The sequence below is a fragment of the Notamacropus eugenii genome, chromosome 6 (assembly GCF_028372415.1).
Source record: "Notamacropus eugenii isolate mMacEug1 chromosome 6, mMacEug1.pri_v2, whole genome shotgun sequence".
NCBI classification, from domain to species: domain Eukaryota; kingdom Metazoa; phylum Chordata; class Mammalia; order Diprotodontia; family Macropodidae; genus Notamacropus; species Notamacropus eugenii.
This window is the reverse complement of record NC_092877.1, coordinates 284,790,274-284,809,795: the sequence shown is the minus strand read 5'-3', so window position 1 is coordinate 284,809,795 and position 19,522 is coordinate 284,790,274.

Below are 19,522 nucleotides of genomic sequence, written 5' to 3'. Positions count from 1 at the left end.
ATTTTGTTTTTATTTCTTGTGGTTTTTCCTTTTGATTCTTATTCTTCTTTCACAACATGACTAATGTGGAAATATGTTTAACGTGATTGTACATGTATAACCTATGTAAGATTGTTTGATGTGTTGGAGAGGAGGGAGGGAAAGGAAGAAGGGAGAAAAACTTGGAACTCAAAATCTTACTGAAAAATAAATATTGAAAACTATATTTACATAAAATTGGAAAAAATAATATTAAGAAAAAAAGAATGACAGAGGTAGGAACTCATTTTGACTATTATAAATATGCAAATTAACTCTAAAGAACATATGAAGAAGATGTATTTGCATTCAGAGAATTAAGTGACAAATAGAAGTATTTATGTCATAATTTACATACACAGGTATGTATACACACACATACATATAAAGAAAACATACTTTTGTAGAAGTCCTTATCCACTATATAAGTGCTAACTTTTCAACAAGGAATTTGTTTCAGTTTGCATAAGATTTTGCAAGGGAATATGCTAGCATACATTCAATCAAGTGTGGTTTCATTTTGGTTTGTTTTCCAAGAAGAAATTCTCTTAATTAGCGGTTACTAGACCACCCCTAATTTGTATCATCTCAGATTTATTTTTTGTAAATGCCATAACTAATTTTTTTTTTTGTACAGAAGACAAAGGCTTCCATAGCAAGTAGCACAAAAATGTGCTATCATTTTGTGTTGCTTGCTCTTGTTATAGAAACCCAGGAAACAGAGATGCCAGAATACCAGTATCAATTGGCAGATACTATTTGTGGGAGAAAACATTTTAGGGCGAAGCAGGTAAGGTAATGTCATATGAGGAAGAGGGAATGATCCATTTGGTAATTTTTTTAATAACTTGGTGCTAAGTTCAGTTATTTCAAGTTTGACACTCCCAGGAAAAGCCCTGATCACCCTGTCCTTAGTACTCAGATCTTTGACGTCTTTACTTTAGTAGACACAGCAAACAACCAGTGTGTGAAGTAGAGAGACTAGAATAGAAGAGAAAGCCTTGGAACAGGAAATTAAAAAAAAATGTTTATCTTGTGTTTCAGTCCAGAGTTAATTGTATCTATGTACCTATGTCAAATATGTATCAGTGAACTGCATTTTTCTTTTTCTCCAGAAATAAAGATGTGTTAGATATTTAATACAGTGTAGATAGCTTTTGTGTTCAATTTATCCACTTTATTCAACATTAATGAATCCAAACCTACACTTCTTACTAAGCTTCCATCATGCATGACAAACTAATTGATATACTTCCCCCATTGAAAGGCATGTCTTACAGATAAATGAAATTCAACATGTCCAAAAGAAACCTACTCCTCTCCTCATCTCCTTCCAAACCTATGCCTCTTCCTAATACTCACGTTTCTGTCCCACAGTATATATTTTCATTTACTCAGGCTCACAGACCCAGAATCATCTCTGACTTATCCCTCTCCCTCCCCCTAACCATTTAGCCAATCAATTATCAAATTACGCTTTGTTTATTCTGCCTATGTGGGGTCAGTTATAGCTATCCTCTTCTTTCCACTCACTTGATTGTCACCTTTCAGGTCCTCATCACCATTTGCCTGAATAAACACTCTAATAAACAACTCTGACTCATTTTCTCTTCAGTTCATTGTCTACATAGTCACTGAATTCCTTCTCTCCTTTCCACTGACTGAGCAGCTACCAAGTCACATTTATGAACATGCCATTCCACTGCTCAGGAAGCTCAAGTTGCTTATTTCTGCCTCTAAGATGAAATATAAAGTCATACATTTGGCATTGAAAACCTATTAAATCTGGCTCCAACCCCATTTCCAGACTTATTTTGTACAGTTCCCTCCTTCTTGCAACCTCTCTTCCAACCCAATTGGCCTGTTTGCTGGACATTTAATGTGATGTCCTGTGACCCCACCTGTGTGACTTTGTAGTGTATCCCTTTCCTAAAAATGCATGTAGCCCCTTAGCTTTCTTCAAAGTTGAGTTTAAATGTCACCTTGTACAGACATTTATACTATCACCCTCGTTGCTGCTGGTCTGGTAAATATTTAATATTAGCTTCATAAGAATGTTCTCTTTATTTATAATGTACATGTATGTCACCCTCTTTATAATGAAAGCTTCTTAAAGGTAGGTTTTATTTCTCCAGCACCAAAACTTCTTCCTGGAATATAGCAGGTGCTTAATAAAGACTTGTTGGAAGAATGAAAGAACATAAGCTTTTTACAAGCCAATTCCTGGAGAGAGAATAAAGGCAAGAACTTTACTGATCAGACATTTACAAACTGTTTGGATTGGAAAATACTGAAGACACATTTTTGTTTTTAAGAAACTATTGCTCCATTTACATGGATTTCCTTCTACCAAAATATTTGTGAAATAGACATTGAAAGAATGTAGTATAACTTGTGCGTTGATCTTTTTTTCCTTGGAATTTTAAGTTTACATTTTAATATCTTTAGCCAACACCAAATTGCCTCTTTCATATGATTTTCTCCTCATTCTAACATAAGCATTGCTTGGCTTGCTGTTTCTGCTACTGCATCTATTCAGTGTTATGCTCCTAATCATCTCCTTCCTTTTCTTCTTCCTTAAAAGGAATTGGTTTGTTACAGCCGAGTTCTGAAGCATGCATAACATCATAAACATGAGGCACTCTTTGCCCTGGGAAAAGTTGAAGGGCTTGAACAGATGTGTCTGGGATAAAAACATATCTTCAAAATTCCAAATGTTCTTTACAACAAATCTGGTGGAGCAATGCACTGCATTATAATGTACTTACCCAGGAGTAGAGAAATTCATAAAAGTCGTTGTCAGCCAATTCTCCAGAGGATGACTTCTGTTTCCTCTGATGTTTAATTTGAATGTTTGGCTGTAAAACATACCTGTGAGATATTAAAATGTACTTTTTTGCCTGAAAACGAAACCATGTAGGATCAATAGCAAGAAATACTTGGCATTGTGTGCATGTTTAAATTTTGAATCTGAGATAGCAATTTCACCATTTATCATTCATTCAGCAAATAACCATATATTGGCTATTTTTTGTATGGCTCCATGCTAAGAATTGCTACATAAAACAAAGGATTCTATAGAATTCTACTATAAAAATCTTCCTAGGATAATAAATCTTGAAATACAAGGGAATGTTATACACTATCTAGTCCACCTCCATTTTATTGTTGGGAAAATTAAGACTCAGAATAGTTAAAATCGCATAAATAGTGAGTGACATACAGGATTTGAAATAACATTCTCTGATTTCAGGGGTTTTGTTCTTTCCACTCTACTACAAAGTCCCTTTCAAATGATCTAGTTGAGAAAATAAGATCTCATCAGACAGCTTATTGCAATGGAAAGCATATTGAGTCTTGAGTTAGAGAATCTAGGTTAAAATTTTACCTTTGATGTTTAGTATATGAGTTATGTTGGACAACTCTTAACCTCCTTGGGACCAAGTTTTCTTATTTGTAAATGAAAGTTTCATTTTCTTCTAAATCTCTGGTCTAATTTACAAACACACACAGACATATACCTATATACATGCATATATTTTCAAGATTTTTTGCTAATTGAAAACAATGATGAAAGAGGTAATTTACTATAACATAAAATATGTAGTTTGATAATCACATATCCCTGTTTCTGCCCAATTCTGTGGTGTTTTTTTTCCCCAAAGGAAATTCTTATGTCCTGTAAAAAATTATGAAATAAAGAAATATGACCACTGATTGCCTGAGAGAAAGCAGAGTACAATGCTTTGTATCAGTATGAGGGACTTATTTCAGTTTGTTAGAAACACTAGTCAACAGTCAAAAAACATTGATCACCCATTATGTGTTCAGCACTATGCTAAGTTCTGGACATAAAAATAAGAAAGGAAAAACACAAAAAAAACAAAAAGGAGTCCTTGCTCTCAAGGAGCTTATATTCTAAAGAGGGAAGAAAATACAGAAATGGAAGCTGAAAAGCTGGGAAGGGGAGAGGATTAGATGCCAGAGAGCAACCCACAGAGGCATGTTCAAGGAGTGCAAACCAAGCAGAGCAGCTAACAAGAAATAAAATTAATGAGAAAATTCTGAGCCCTCTAGAAAGGGAGGCTTTGTAAGGAGTTCACTGATCCAACCTCCATCCCTTCAATCAGCGGAGAGAGGCAATTGAATGTACTGTGGCAGTATTGAGTATCTGAAGCCGAATCAATCTCCATTATGATGGAATTTCTTCCTGACCTTATCCCAGGGAAGCATGGTGTTCCTGGAGTCAAAATCAAGCAGAGAAACTGATGGGAAGGATAAGGTCCACAGAAGGCAGGTACGAAGTCTGGCAGAAGCTCCAAGAATCACTGACATTATTGGTGAGCTATATCCTTTCAGGTCTTTGATGCCCAGCATTTGCAAAATTAGAATGCAAACTTGCCTTGATAGTACCATTCCCTCCCTTCTTGGCTGAGCTGAAGTATTTTATCTCACTCCCAGCTGAAGAGCTCAGTACTCTTATATGTTCTTTGATGTATTTTAATCTCAATAATTTCTCTAATTTTGATTATATTAAATTATAAAGTTTTCCTACAAATAAAACCACTGCAACCATGATTAGAAGGAAAGCAGAAAACTGGAGAAAAATTTTTACAAATGTCTTTGACAAAGGTCTCATTTCTCAAATATATAGAGAACTGAGTAGAATTTATAATAATAGAAGCCATTCCTCAAATGATAAATGGGTAAAGGATATGAAAAGGCAGGTTTCAGATGAAGAAACCAAAGCTATCTATGGCATGTGAAGAAGTTCTTTAAATCAATTTTGATTGGAGAAAAGCAAATTAAAACAGCTCTGAGATACCACCTCACTTCTATCAGATTGGCTAATATGACAAAAACATAAAAAGATAAATGTTGGAGATGATGTTGAAAAAGTGGGACATTGATGCACTGTTCGAGGACTTGTGAACTGATCAAACCATTATGGATAGCAATTTGGAACTGTGTCCAAAGGGCAACAAAACTGTGTGTATCCTTTGATTCAGCAATAGTATTACTAGGTTGGTATCCTAAAGGGGGCATACAAAAGGGAAAAGGACCTAAATGTGCAAAAATATTTATAACACTCCTATTCTTGGTGGCAAAATATTGGAAATTGAGGGGAGGCCCATTGATTGGGGAATAGCTGAACAAATTCCGGAATATGAAGATAATGGAATACTATTGTCCAATAAGAAATGATGAGCAGGCATATTTAAGAGAAACCTGGAAAGACTTGTAGAAACTGATGCAAAACAAAATGAGCAGACTCAAAGAAACATTGAACACAGTAGCAGCAATAGTATGTGATGATCAATGATGAATCACTCAACTCTTCTTAGAGAAGCAAAAATCCAAGATAAGTACAAAGGATTCATGAAGACAAATGCTGTCCACATCCAGATGAAGAACTTAAGGACTCGGAATAAATTAAGCATATTTTTTCACTTACTTTCATCTTTTTTGTGTTTTTTCTTTAATCTATTTCTTCTTTCACAACTATGACTAATATTAAAATATGTTTTACATGATAACACATGTGTAATCTACAATAAATTGCCTACCATTTTCAGAAGAGGGGAGGGGAGAGAGGGAAGAGACAGAAAAATTTGGAACTAAAAACCTGGCAAAAATCAATTCTAAAAATTACCTTGACATGTAATTGGGGGGAAAATTAAATACTATTTGAAAATTTAGGAAAGATACCAAATTTTATTTATATATATATATATATATAATATATTATGTACTATATATAATTGATTTGATAGGTCATATATCATATATAACATAATGTATAATAAATAATATAAATTTTATTTATACACAGACTTATACATACACACATACGCACACATATGTATGTGTGTGTATTTAAAATTCAGTCCTTACAAGAGCCCTCTGAAGTAGGTACTGCAAGTGGTTATTATATTTATTTTTCAAATGAGGAAACTAAAGCCCAAAGGTCAAGTAACTTCGACAGAGTCCTACAGTCAGCAAATCCCATTAGCCTATGTATGTGCCTCTGACTCATTTGCCATTAGTACATGACCTAGCTGTTCAGAACTCATTCCCTCATCCCATTCCATAAAATATTTTAGGATATAGTAATGTCTTTATGAGTGAATTATGTGGAATAAGAATTCTCTAGTTATATGAGTCTAAAACTATCCTAACAATTGGGGTATGCTGGAGTCAACTGGAACTGACTTGAAAGATCAGATTGTTAAATTTTCAACATGAGCAACATGAACATATACACTTTTGAAATGTTTAAAAATGCTATGAATCAGAGCTTAATTTGTTTTTTGTTATTGTTGTCTATATTTAAGAAAATGATAGAGAAAATATTAATAATACAGATTAAATTTAGAAGTGTATCATGAATGCATTTATTGTTTTAGAGAACTGATTGTTACACATTTTGCAGACAAGTCTTGCTTAGAGCAGCATCAATCTCTAACCATATAATTCAAATTATGCATTTGAGTAACTCAGTCTACTTATCTGAGCCTTAAAATATGAATCTTGGATTAAATTTCTTCTAATTAACCTTCTATACATCCATGATTTGATGCATCACCACATAGAGAGAAGATCGACCCAACAAATAATGTTTATGTAGTAAGTCAACAAATAATGTTTACGTAGTAAGTCAACCTGAAGGAATGCACTTGTAGGAATGCTTTCCTAAGAGTATTTAATGGCAAAAGATTGCTTTTTTATGATTCACACTGTATGTTATCTAGGGGTTTAAAAATCATTAAAAATATTTTCCACAATTCATACACAAACATCTAAAATTCAGTAAACTTCAGGAAGGAATGTAGTCTAAGCTAGTACCTTAACCAACTGGTTAAATCAAATTGTGAGAAAAACAAATGCTAACACACAGAGACAAATATTAAATTGTATAATCCCTCATGTCTTCCACACACTCTGAGGAAGAAACATGTTAGGTTAATCAAATTAGCCTGACTTTCATCAATTACCATCTTTATTCAATGTCATTTCTCCCCCAAAACCTCTCCACTTGTAATGCCCTCTATACTTGTTGAAGCCTTAAATTATTTTTAATATTCAATATAGATTTTTCCAATTCAAAACTTCCCATGCAGCCTTTATATGAATATGAATACATATACACATGTATATGTATATGTATACATATTCATATGTATACCTAAAGACATTAATTTATGTACATAGTATATGTATATATGTATGCATTTAATGTATATATATGTATGATGCACATACATATGTATATACATACACATATTGCTTCTTGTTCTTTTTCAAGGAGGGCCAATGACATCAAGGGTGATGACTTTTGTATGAATTAGATTTAAGTGAAGCAAACTTGCACAAAGTTATCAACCTCCCTCTCTCTTCCTGTGTCACTGAAGCCTGGGGACAGGAAGAGTCAAGATGACAGGAAATGGCTTGATATTCAGTGAATGACCATGGCATCTTCAATGCTTGACAAAGCTCTAAGAGCTCCACAGCACCTGCTTCAGCTGTCTTCATGGTCATTGGAAAAATCATTTTCACCCACCCATTCCACTGGGGAAAGTCTTCCCATGCTTTGAGTGGGCATCCTCCTAATTTACCAAAGGTTTAAAGCCTATCAGTAGCCCTCAATCTGATTTAGCCCATCTGCTAAGACATTTTACTGGTGTGTGGCTGCTGCTCATGCTACAGCTTTCTGGAGCCACAGGTGAGAGTTAGGTGAAGGTAGATAATTAAAGGTAAGTGAGCAGCTCAAAAAGGGCTCAGCATGCCCTCACACCAGAGATGCTAGTCCTGCCTGGACACTCCATACACCATATGCATGCATGCATTTGCATATGCATAAATATTTTTTTCTCTCCTTAATTCAAAGCTGTACCATACATTAAGGATAGAGTCTATATTGTAGCAGTCTTCATATTTTCTCAGTACCTCACATGCTATCCTACAGAGAGTAGATGATGTTATTTCATTTATTTTGTTTTGATAGAAACTCATTTCTTCATAATATATAATAGTGACAATTTAGTCATAATCTCTACTAATTCTGTCCCCTTCCTCAACACATTTGAGCACTGATGAAAACAATGTTCCAAACAGGTTGAGTTAAGGGAGCAAGATAATCTTATTTAGGAAGAAGAAATTTCAGTTTTCCATTTCTGTTGATCAGAATTTCAGTGGTATCGCTAGTTGTGACCATTTGTACATTTTGGGGCTAGATTCTCGGTATTATACAGTTTCTTATTATACTTATTATTCAAGTTAATTGACATTAAGTGAGGCATAAGGCAAAACTTTATTGCGTATCTAATGACCAAATGTCTGGCACATAGTAGGTATTTAATAAATGAATATTGATTGATTGGCTTAAAATTTTGAATTATTTATACATTCTAATTTAGTACATTTCCCCAAACAAAAAAAATGATTTCATTTTCCCTTTAATTCCAATGTCTTTCCAATTAGCAGCAATAAGTGAAAATGGCAGATGGTAAAATATTCTGTTAAATAACAAAATATCTCCTAAATATTAATTGTAGTTGGACTAGATTATAATAGAAAATTATTTCATAATGACCTTTAAGAGTTGAGAGTTTTCAAAAGTGCTTGACTTATTTCTTGAGATAGGCTTTGGTGAATTACTGGTCTATAACTTCACATTATATAGATCATAAATTCTAATTAGATTCTGATTTTTTTTCTTCTTTTGACATTTTCCTGTACATGAAATACATTGTTATAGACCTCCACATAAACTGTACTTGTTTTATATTGTAATGTTAATTTTTATCATTATTAGTACAAATATTTAATACTTGCTTGCCTCTTTTATGAGAGATAATTTGCCCCATTCAATTTCTCCCTTTCTCCTCCCAATATATTTCTCTCTCACTGCTTGATTTCAGTTTTTTTAAAGATATGATCCCATCCTCTTCAATTCACTCTGTGCACTCTGTCTCTATGTGTGTGCGTGTGTGCGTGTGCATGTGTGTGTGTGTAATCCCACCCAGTACCCAGATACTGAATAGTTTCAAGAGTTACAAATATTGTCTTTCTATGTAGGAATGTAAACAGTTCAACTTTAATAAGTCCCTTATGACTTCTCTTTGCTGTTCACCTTTTCATGCTTCTCTTCATTCTTGTGTTTGAAAGTCAAATTTTCTTTTCAGCTCTGGTCTTTTCATCAAGAATGCTTGAAAATCCTCTATTTCATTGAAAGACCAATTTTTCCCCTGAAGTATTATACTCAGTTTTGCTGGGTAGGTGATTCTTCGTTTTAGTCCTAGTTCCTTTGACTTCTGGAATATCTTATTCCATGCCCTTTGATCCCTTAATGTAGAGGCTGCTAGATCTTGTGTTATCCTGATTGTAATTCCACAATACTTGAATTGTTTCTTTCTAGCTGCTTGCAATATTTTCTCCTTCACCTGGGAATTCTGGAATTTGGCCACAATGTTCCTAGGAGTTTCTCTTTTTGGATCTCTTTCAGTGGTGTTCTGTGGATTCCTTGAATATTTATTTTGCCCTGTGGTTCTAGAATCTCAGGGCAGTTTTCCTTGATAATTTCATGAAAGATGATGTCTGGGCTCTTTTTTTGATCATGGCTTTCAGGTAGTCCCATAATTTTTAAATTGTCTCTCCTGGATCTATTTTCCAGGTCAGTTGTTTTTCCCATGAGATATTTCACATTATCTTCCATTTTTCCATTCTTTTGGGCTTGTATTGTGATATCTTGCTTTCTCACAAAGTCCTTAGCCTCCATCTGTTTCATTCTAATTTTGAAAGAACTATTTTCTTCAGTGAGCTTCTGAATTTCCTTTTCCATCTGGCTAATTCTGCTTTTGAAAGCATTCTTCTCCTCATTGGCTTCTTGAACCTCTTTTGCCAATTGAGTTAGCCTATTTTTCAAGGTGTTATTTTCTTCAACACTTTTTTGGGTCTCCTTTAGCAGGGTGCTGATTTGTTGTTCATACTTTGACTTCATGTCTCTCATTTATCTTCCCAGCTTTTCCTCCACCTCTCTAACTTGATTTTCAAAATTCTTTTTGAGCTCTTCCATGGCCTGAGCCCATTGGGTGGGCTGAGACACAGAAGCCTTGCCTTCTCTGTCTTTGCCTGATGGTAAGCATTGTTCTTCCTCATCAGAAAGGCAGGGAGGAAATGCCTGTTCACCAAGAAAGTAACCTTTTATAGTCTTAATTCTTTTCCCTTTTCTGGGCATTTTCCCAGCCAGTGACTTGACCTCTGAATATTCTCCTCACACCCACCTCGCCTCCTGATCCTCCCAACCAGAGTTTGGGGTCTGAGATTCAGATGCTGCTTCCAGCCTTAGGGCTTTTGGCGGGGGCAGGGTTGTTATTCAGTGTGAGATTAAGTTCAGGTGCTGAGGTTGAGGCAGGGCTGCCTCTCAGGCTCAGTTCCCTCAGGGGGTTTATGCACAGACCTTCCACAATGGATCCAGGCTCCTGCCCGCTTGCGGAGCCCCTGTCTGCAGCCGTCTCCCAGCCTCTACCTCCTGGGGGGGGGACCCGAGTTATGGGGGCACCCCACTCACCTCTTGACCCGCCAAAGAGACTCTCTCACCGACCCCCGTCACCTGTGGGTGGAGGGACTTGTGTGGCTGCTGGAGATCCCGTCCCTGAAGACTGCTCGGGTCTGTTTCTCTTCGTGCCGTGGCCGCAGCAGGTCTGGGCTGGGCTGGGCTCTGCGTCTGCAGCACGACGGACCTTTTGCGAGAGGTTTTGCAGGTCCCTCTGGAACAGAAATCTCCTTCTCTTCACTGTTCTGTGGCCTCACTGCTCCTCATATTTCTTTAATGAAATTTATTACTCTAATTCTTCATAATTTATTGTTTCTGTTTGGCATTTTACCTACACTTACCTACACTTTCCCCATAATGTCCTTTTGTTGATAATCATTTTCAAGCCTTTGGAAACCATATTGTTTTATGGAATATATGTTATCATTTGATACATAGACTCATCAATGCTTCATAAACATGTGAATTATTCTCATAACATTTGTTATATGTGAGGTTAAATCAACATTTAGAGATTTATTAAATGGCAAATATATTAGTGAGAATTAAAATTATTCAATTTATACTTTCATTCAACAAATGATATCAAATACAAAGTAACATATTTTGATTTTGCAGAAAAATTCCTCATTTGAGATTCTTGCCAAGAAAGTAGAATTGGAGGAAGCATTTTAGCTTAGCTCTGGCCCTCCCATGACTAGTAATAAAAACCCATTTGATTACAATACTTCACCACCACTGTTTTTGCCCAAATTCAATGCAATTAAGTTTGGAAAGAAAATAGTGAGCGGGGGTAAATACTTGCAGCAAGTTTCTCTGATAAGTCTGTAATTTCCAAAGTATATAAGCTATGAATTCAAATTTATAATAACAAAAGTCACTCTCCAAATAATTTGATCAAATAATAACTGGCAGTTCAAGGGAAGAAAATCAAGATATTCATTGTATAAGAAACAGTGCTACCAAATTAATGACGATCAGAGAAATTTAAATTAAAGCAAGTCTGAGGTTTCACCTTACATCCATCAGAATGACAAATCTGAAAAAAAAGTGACAAATTTTAGAGATGTTGCAGGAAAACAGGCACATAATTTCACATTTGGCTGAACTGTGAACTGGATTAGTCATTCTAGAAAGAAATTTGGAATTATACACAAAAAGATACTAAATTTGCATATCCTTTGATCCAATGATACTGCTATTAGGTCTGTGCCCCCAAATAAATCAAATAAAGAGAAAAAGATCCCACACATAATTGGATTTACAATTCAAAATAACTAAAATTCTCTGTAAATTTTCTTCAATTATTTTTCAAATCAAAACAAATGCAAACTTAAAATACTATGTTCAAGTGTAGGAAATTAATCCCAAAACAGTTCAGAAAAATCCTGGTGTAACAGAAAACCATTCTTCCTTAAAAGTTTTGAAGGTACTAATTTTTATATAGACATCATGATACCTAGTATTTCAAATGCATCTTTGATCCTATCAGCATAAATATTCCTTACACCTGTACAATAAACAGGCCATCCAATTTTTCCTCACCCAGTAGAATTCTAGTTCATGGTCTTCTTTAAATTTACCACAGTAGTCCCAGCCAATACACTAGAGGCCTGCCTCTGGGTCTTTTAATATTCCATAGATACAAGTATAGCATTCAAGCTGTCTATCTATTATCCCCTGTTCATGCTACATGACCTTTTCTAGTCATATATGTCATGGTTGATGTCTTTTATGCCACTTTTCATGTGTAAGTCATTGCTGCTAATATGCCACAAACCACCATTCATTTTTCCATTTCCCACTGTCTGTGATTTTCTTTCTTCTGAGAACATGATGTTCCATGATTCACAACCGTATAGCACCACTGGGAGAATATTAGTTTTTAAAAGATGGGCTTAGGCAGCAAAGAACAGTTATGGAACACTGAACATGCTGCTCAGTTTCCTGAATGCAATGCAGCCCACTTCTCCCCTCTTATTAAGTTCTGTTACCAACTCAGTATATTTACAGTGTCTTTTGCAATTCTCTTTCTTTCTTCCTTCCTTCCTTCCTTCCTTCCTTCCTTCCTTCCTTCCTTCCTTCCTTCCTTCCTTCCTTCCTTCCTTCCTTCCTCCCTCCCTCCCCTCCCTCCCTCCTTCCCTCCCTCCCTCCCTTCCTTCCTTCCTTCCTTCCTCCCTCCCTCCCTGCCTCCCTCCCTCCCTCCCTCCCTGCCTCCCCCCCTCCCTGCCTCCCTCCCTCCCTCCCTCCCTTCCTTCCTTCCTCCCTCCCTTCCTTCCTTCCTTCCTTCCTTCCTTCCTTCCTTCCTTCCTTCCTTCCTTCCTTCCTCCTTCCTTCCTTCCTTCCTTCCTTCCTTCCTTCCTTCCTTCCTTCCTTCCTTCCTTCCTTCCTTCCTTCCTTTCTTTCTTCCTTTCTTTCTTTCTTTCTTTCTTTCTTTCTTTCTTTCTTTCTTTCTTTCTTTCTTTCTTTCTTTCTGCTGGAATAATTTGGTGAATTTTATATCTGAATTAATTTTGTAATCTGAACAACATATATGATTCATTGACTTGTGTTTTCTGTGAATAGATTACTAGATCACACTCTTGAGTGGTCATTAATTTCTTTGAGGAAGAACTGTAATATTCAGTGGCTTAACGCAAAGATGACATCCAAAGTTCATAGAAAACTTCACCATCTAGAGCAGGGATTATTTACCTTTTTGTGTCATGGACCCTGGTGGCAGACTGAAGAAGCCTATGATCACTTTATGAGAATAATGATTCTAAATACAGAAAAGATATTGCATAAGATAACACAGGAAAGCAATTATATCAAAATACAGTTATCAGTATATTAAAAGAAGTTCACAGATCCTTGGTTAAGAAGTCTTAATGTGGAATTTCTCTTCTAGTTGAACATCGCACAGAATATCTTTGAGAGCAGTGAATATTGTAGTGTGAATATTTCTCATTATTTTATGCATGATTTAATATTGACAGCTACAGGATCATTTAACAAAGTTTTCTCTGAGGTTTCACTTATCTAGAAATCTTGTAGGATCTTGAAATATCTGTGGGATGCATATTGATGGAAGGTAACCTTTAAGGCTTCACTTCACTCTGAGGATGCAAATACTTTTATTTTCAATCAACCAATGATAAAATGTTGTATTATCTATACTTCTTATTCAGTTTCATGGCTATGAAGATTCAAAAGCCTCCTTATCAATAAAAGTTTCGGTTATATTTCACAAAGATTTAGTGAATGTTAGACCACAGGTATATAAACCCATAATTAACGGAACATTATTTATAACCCTTTAAATTTTTTATTATTTACTTTTAAAGTAAAAAAGTGTTCTGAATTCTCTCCTTCCCTCCTGCTTTTCTGCATCCTATTGAGAAGGCAAACAGCACAATATCAACTACATATGTGAAATCATGTAAAACATATTTCTATATTAACCATGTCACAAAAAGGTACAAAAACAAAGTGAGAAAAGTATACTTCTTGCATTCAATATCCGTTAGTTCTCTCTTTGGAAATGGACAGCACTTATCAACATAATTCCTTTGTAATTGTCTTGGATCACTGAACTTGTAAGAGTAGCTGTCCTTCTCAGCTGATCACAATTATAATATAGCTGTTACAGTGTACAATGATTTCCTGGTTCTGTTCACTTCACTCGACATCAGTTCATATATTTTCTCATTTTTTGGTCTGAAACCATCCTCCTTGTCACTTATAGAACAATAGTGGTCAGTCACAATCCTATAACACAATTGCCCACAATTGATGAGCGTCATCTTAGTATCCAATTCTTTGCCACCACAAAAAAACAAAACAAAACAAAACAAAAAACTACTACAAATATTCTTGTATATATTTTTTTTCATTCATATCTTTGGGGTACAGACCCAACAGTGTCATTTCTGGGTCAGAATATATAGAGTTCTTCTATATCCCTTTGGGCATAGTTGCAAAACCCTCAGCAGAATGGTTGGAACAGTTCATAACTCCATAAATAATTCATTAGTATACCTATTTTCCTTCATCCCTTATCCCATTCAGTATTTTTCATTACTGAAGGGTGTAAGGGGGTACTCTGGAGTCACTTTAACCAGCATTTCCCTATTCAATAGTGCTTTAGAGCATTTTTATATGACCATAGGTAGCCCTTATTCTTCTGAAAATCTCCTGTTTCTACTCTTTGACCATTTATCAATTGGGGAAAAGCCTTTATTTTATAAATTTGACTCTGTTCTCTACCTATTTTGAGAAATGAGGTCTTTATCAGAGAAACTTACTGTAATTTTTTTGATATTACTTTATTGTCTATGTTTTAGCAAAAATAGTTTCCTTGATTATCTCTTATAATTTGGTCTATTTTTGTTTTTGCTTTCTCTGAGATTATGATAGTTAACCCTGCTTTTTTACGTCAGCTAAAGTGTAATGAATTCTTCTCCTACCCTCTCATTTTACCTGTATGTATGTCTTTTTATTTCAAGTATGTCTCTTGTAAACAATATATTGTGGATTTCTAATTTCTAGTTCAGGTTGCTATCCACTTCCATTTGGAGGGGAGAGGAGATAGGTAAGTTCATTCTGTTCGCATTCACAATTATGATTACTAACAGTATATTTTTCTCCATCCTATTTTCTTCTCCATATCTTTCTCTCTCTTTTCATCATATCCTTGCTCAAAAGTCTATTTTGCTTCTGCCTCCTTTACTCCATCCTCCATTTTATCATCCCTCCTCCTTTCTCTTATTTCTTTTCTTTCCCGTTTCCCTGTTGGGTATGATAAATTTCCATGTTCAGTTGAATACACACACGCACACACACACACAAACACAAACACTTCCCTCTTTGAACCAAGTCTGATGAAAGTGAGGTTTAAATTCCCTTTCTCCATTTCTCCTACCATTGTCAGATCTTTCTTGTATTTCTTTTTATGCAACATAATTCTCCCCATTCTATCTCTCCTTTCCCCATTTTCCCACTGCATCCCTCTTTCTCAACCCTTCATTTCTTCCTTTTTTCCGGATCATCCCAACATGATCAGCTTGAACCCATGTTCTCTGTTTGTATAGATTGCTTGCAATTGCCCTAATAACGTTAAAGCTCCTAGGTGTTGCATGTATTATCTTCCCATATAGGAATGTGAACATTTTAACTTTATTGAATTTCTCTTGATTGGTATTTTATGTTTATCTCTTTACATTTCTCTTGATTCTTATGTTTGAATGTCAAATTTCCTTTTCATTTCAGGTCTTTTCATGAGGAATATTTGAAAGCCTTCTATTTCATTAAATACCTATTTCTCCCCCCCCCCCCCCCACAAAAAAGATTATACTCATTTTTTTCTGGGTAGGTAATCCTTGACTATAAAACTACTTCATTTGCTTTCCAGAGTATGAAATTTCAAGACCTCTACTTCTTTAATGTGGAAACTTCTAAGTACTGTGTGATCCTGGGTGTGGCTCCATTGTATCTGAATGTTTATTTTTTTTCTGGATGTTTCCGATATTTTCTCCTTGATCAGGCAGTTCTGGAATTTGGCTATAATACTCTTGGGAATTATCATATCAGTATCTCTTTCAAGGGGTAATTGGTGGATTCTTTCAATTTCTAAATTACCTTTTGGATCTAAGATGTCAGGACAGTTTTCCTTTAGAATTTCTTGAAATATGAACTTTTAATAATGACTTTCATATAGTCTAATAAATTTTAAATTGTGTCTCTAGAACTATTTTCTAGGTTGATTTTTTTGTCCAATGAGACATTTCACATTTTCTTCTTTTTTGCTTCATTCTTTTGGCTTTTTAAAAATTGTTTCTTGATGTTTTGTTGGATTATTATTTTCAACTTGCCCAATTCTAATTTTTAAGTACTTGTTTTCTTCAGTGAATTTTTTGTGCTACTTTCTCCATTTGACCAGTTCTGGTTTTTAAAAAGTTCTTACTTCAGGTACCACTTTTACCATTAGGTTCATTGTGTTGGTCAAAGTATTATTTTCTTCAGCATTTTTGCACCTCTTTTAGCAAGCTCTTAATTCTCTTTTCATAATTTTCTTGCACCACTCCATTCCCCGCCTCGTTTTTCCTCTACCACTCATGTCTTTCTTTAACTCTTCAAGGAATTCTTGTTGGGCTTGTGTCCAATTATCATATTTTGAGGTTTTGTTGTAGCTGTTTTCATATTGTGTCTTCTTCTGAGTTTGTTGTTGGTCTTCCCTGCCATAGTAGTAGTAGTTTTTTTTTTTTAATACTTAATTTATCTTTTTTCTGTTTTCTCATTTTTCTAGCCTATTTCTTGGCTTCGAACTTCATGTTAAACTTGGCCTCTATTCACCGTAGTGTGGGGAGGCATTGTCCCAAGCTTCAAGCTTTTTCATGTTGCTGTTTTCAAAGCTAATTCTGGGAAACTACAAGGTTTTGGTGCTTCCAAGGGAATATTGTGAAAAATTAGTGTTGGTTTGTATTGTATACTCCCATATTTCCTTTTCATTCCATCCATTTTCTCAGACCCAACCTTTGAAGGTAAGATAGTTTATAAAGGGCATAACTGAGTAAGATAATCATTCCTAGTCCCCAGAGCATCTGTCTAAGCAGACATCCTTGCTTTTGTTTGCTCTATAAACAGAAGCCAGATTGAGCAAAGGCCTCTACTTCCAGGGGGATGATTCTTGTGTCCTTGCGTCTTCTAATCAAAGTTTGGGGTGACCTGATCTAAAATAAAGGGAGACAAAGTCAGTTAAAACCTGGTTGAGATGACTTATGTTTTTCTCACTAAGAATTCTGTACATAGCTATTTTTCATAAAGCAATTGACATTCTTTGGACGTCAGAGAAGGGTGTGATCAGTCATATCTAAAAGTCTGTCCCCTTTTCCTAGCTACAGATTGATCCCAAGAATTACCTCCACTTCTAAACAATGAAGTAACAGGTAGGTACTGAGAACTATTAACCCATCTCCTCATTGAAATGTCCACCAAACAGGATTGCCTTACATTTGCCAGGGGAAATGCAAATGATATACTGTGAGACCAATCAAAAGACACATCTAAGTATAAAAGATGTTGTCACTCCTCACTCCATGTTTTTGGCACAAAAGCAAGTCAAGATTCCTTTATTATCAGATTGCATGATCCTGATAATAAAAGGTGTCTAGCTCAGAGAACTGTCTCAGTTACCCCTTTTTAAAATTCTGGTCACAACAATATTTCTGGTCACTGTTCTCCTGGTGTGTGCTCTGGTTATTCATCTATAAAGTGCTCCTACTCCTCTGCAACCAGAAGTGCTAATGGTGCTCTCAGCCCTGGAACTGGGACCTACTTCCCTGCTTTCCTTCAACAGCAAGCACTGACTTTACTTATTTTACTATCAGACTTTAACAAAGACCTTTGCTCCCTTATTACCAACTAATTATAATCCCTCCTCTCCACCCAGAGAACTATGACTCAGAATTTCATATGGTTAGTATAGTTGCCAATCAATGCCAGCTCCACCAGTCCCAATAAAGGGTTCCCTGTAATCTTTTCTGACCATTTGACTGACCCTTTTGCAATGTCTGGGCTGATAGATCCCCAAACTGCTGCTGCCTTTGTCTCAGCTGTCTTCAGAACCCAACATTGGTGCTTCTACAGTGTGCCTTGGAGGCTCCCATCCTCTGGTGTCACAGACCTCTCCTGTCAACCTCCTAAGTTATATCAGTCTAGAAAAATGTCTTACCCAGATCTTTTGTTTGGTTCTGCTGCTCCAAAATTCCACTTGAGGTATTATTATAAAGTTCTTTAAAGGGGAATTTTGGGAGAGTTTGACAGGGTTGATGCTCTATTCTGCCATTGTAACTTTCCCCTCATAGCATTTTGTTAGTATTTATATTGCTGTGATTGTCCCACAGTTTAGTACTACCTTTCTTGGGGAGGGGAAGGAAAGGTGGAATGGAGGGTCTGCATATGTGATTGTTTTGATATAATAAGCTCCTACTAGAAAAGTCTTTTCTAACGAGCAACATTTTTTTTCTTTAGTAACTTTTTTTTTCCAATTACAGGTAAAGACAATTTTCAACATTCATTTTTGAAAGATTTTGAGTTCCAATTTTTTCTCCCTCCCTCATCTCTCCCCTCCCTAAGATGCCAAGGAATAGGCTATACATGTACAATCATCTAAAACACATTTTCATATTAGTCATGTGAAAGAAGAAACAGAACATAATGGAAAAGAAAAACATTAAAAAAAAACGTGAAAAAAGTATACCTCAATCAGTATTCAGACTCCTTTAGTTCTTTTATGGATGAAGAGAGCATCTTCCATCATGAGCCTTTTGGAATTATCTTGAATCACTGCTTTGCTGAGAAGAACCAAGTCAACCATAGTTGGTCATTACATAGTGTTATTGTTAACGATGTGCAATGCTCTCTTGATTCTGCTCTCTTCACTCTGCGTCAGCTCATGTAAATCTTTCCAGGTTGTTGTTTTGTTCTGATATCTTCCTACTCATCACTTCTTATATCATAATAGTATTCCGCTACATTCATATACCACAACTTATTCAGACATTTCCCAATTGAAGGGTATCCCCTCAATTTCCAACATTTTGCTACCATGGAAAGGGATGCTATAAATCTTCTTATACATATAGATGCTTTTCCCTTTTAATGATCTCTTTGGGATACAGACTTAGTAGTGATATTGCTGGATCAAAGGGCATGCATAGTTTGGTGGCTCTTTGGGCATAGTTCTAAATTGCTCTCCAGAACAGTTGGATCAGTTCACAACCCCACTAACAATAGATTAGTGTACTAATTTTTCCACATCTTTTCCAACATTTACTTTTCTGTCATATTAACCAATCTGATAGGTGTGAGGCAGTGCCTCAGCATTGTTTTAATTTTCATCTCTCTAATCAATAGTGATTTAGAACATTTTTCATATGACTAGATAAATATTTTTAGTCATCTGAAAAT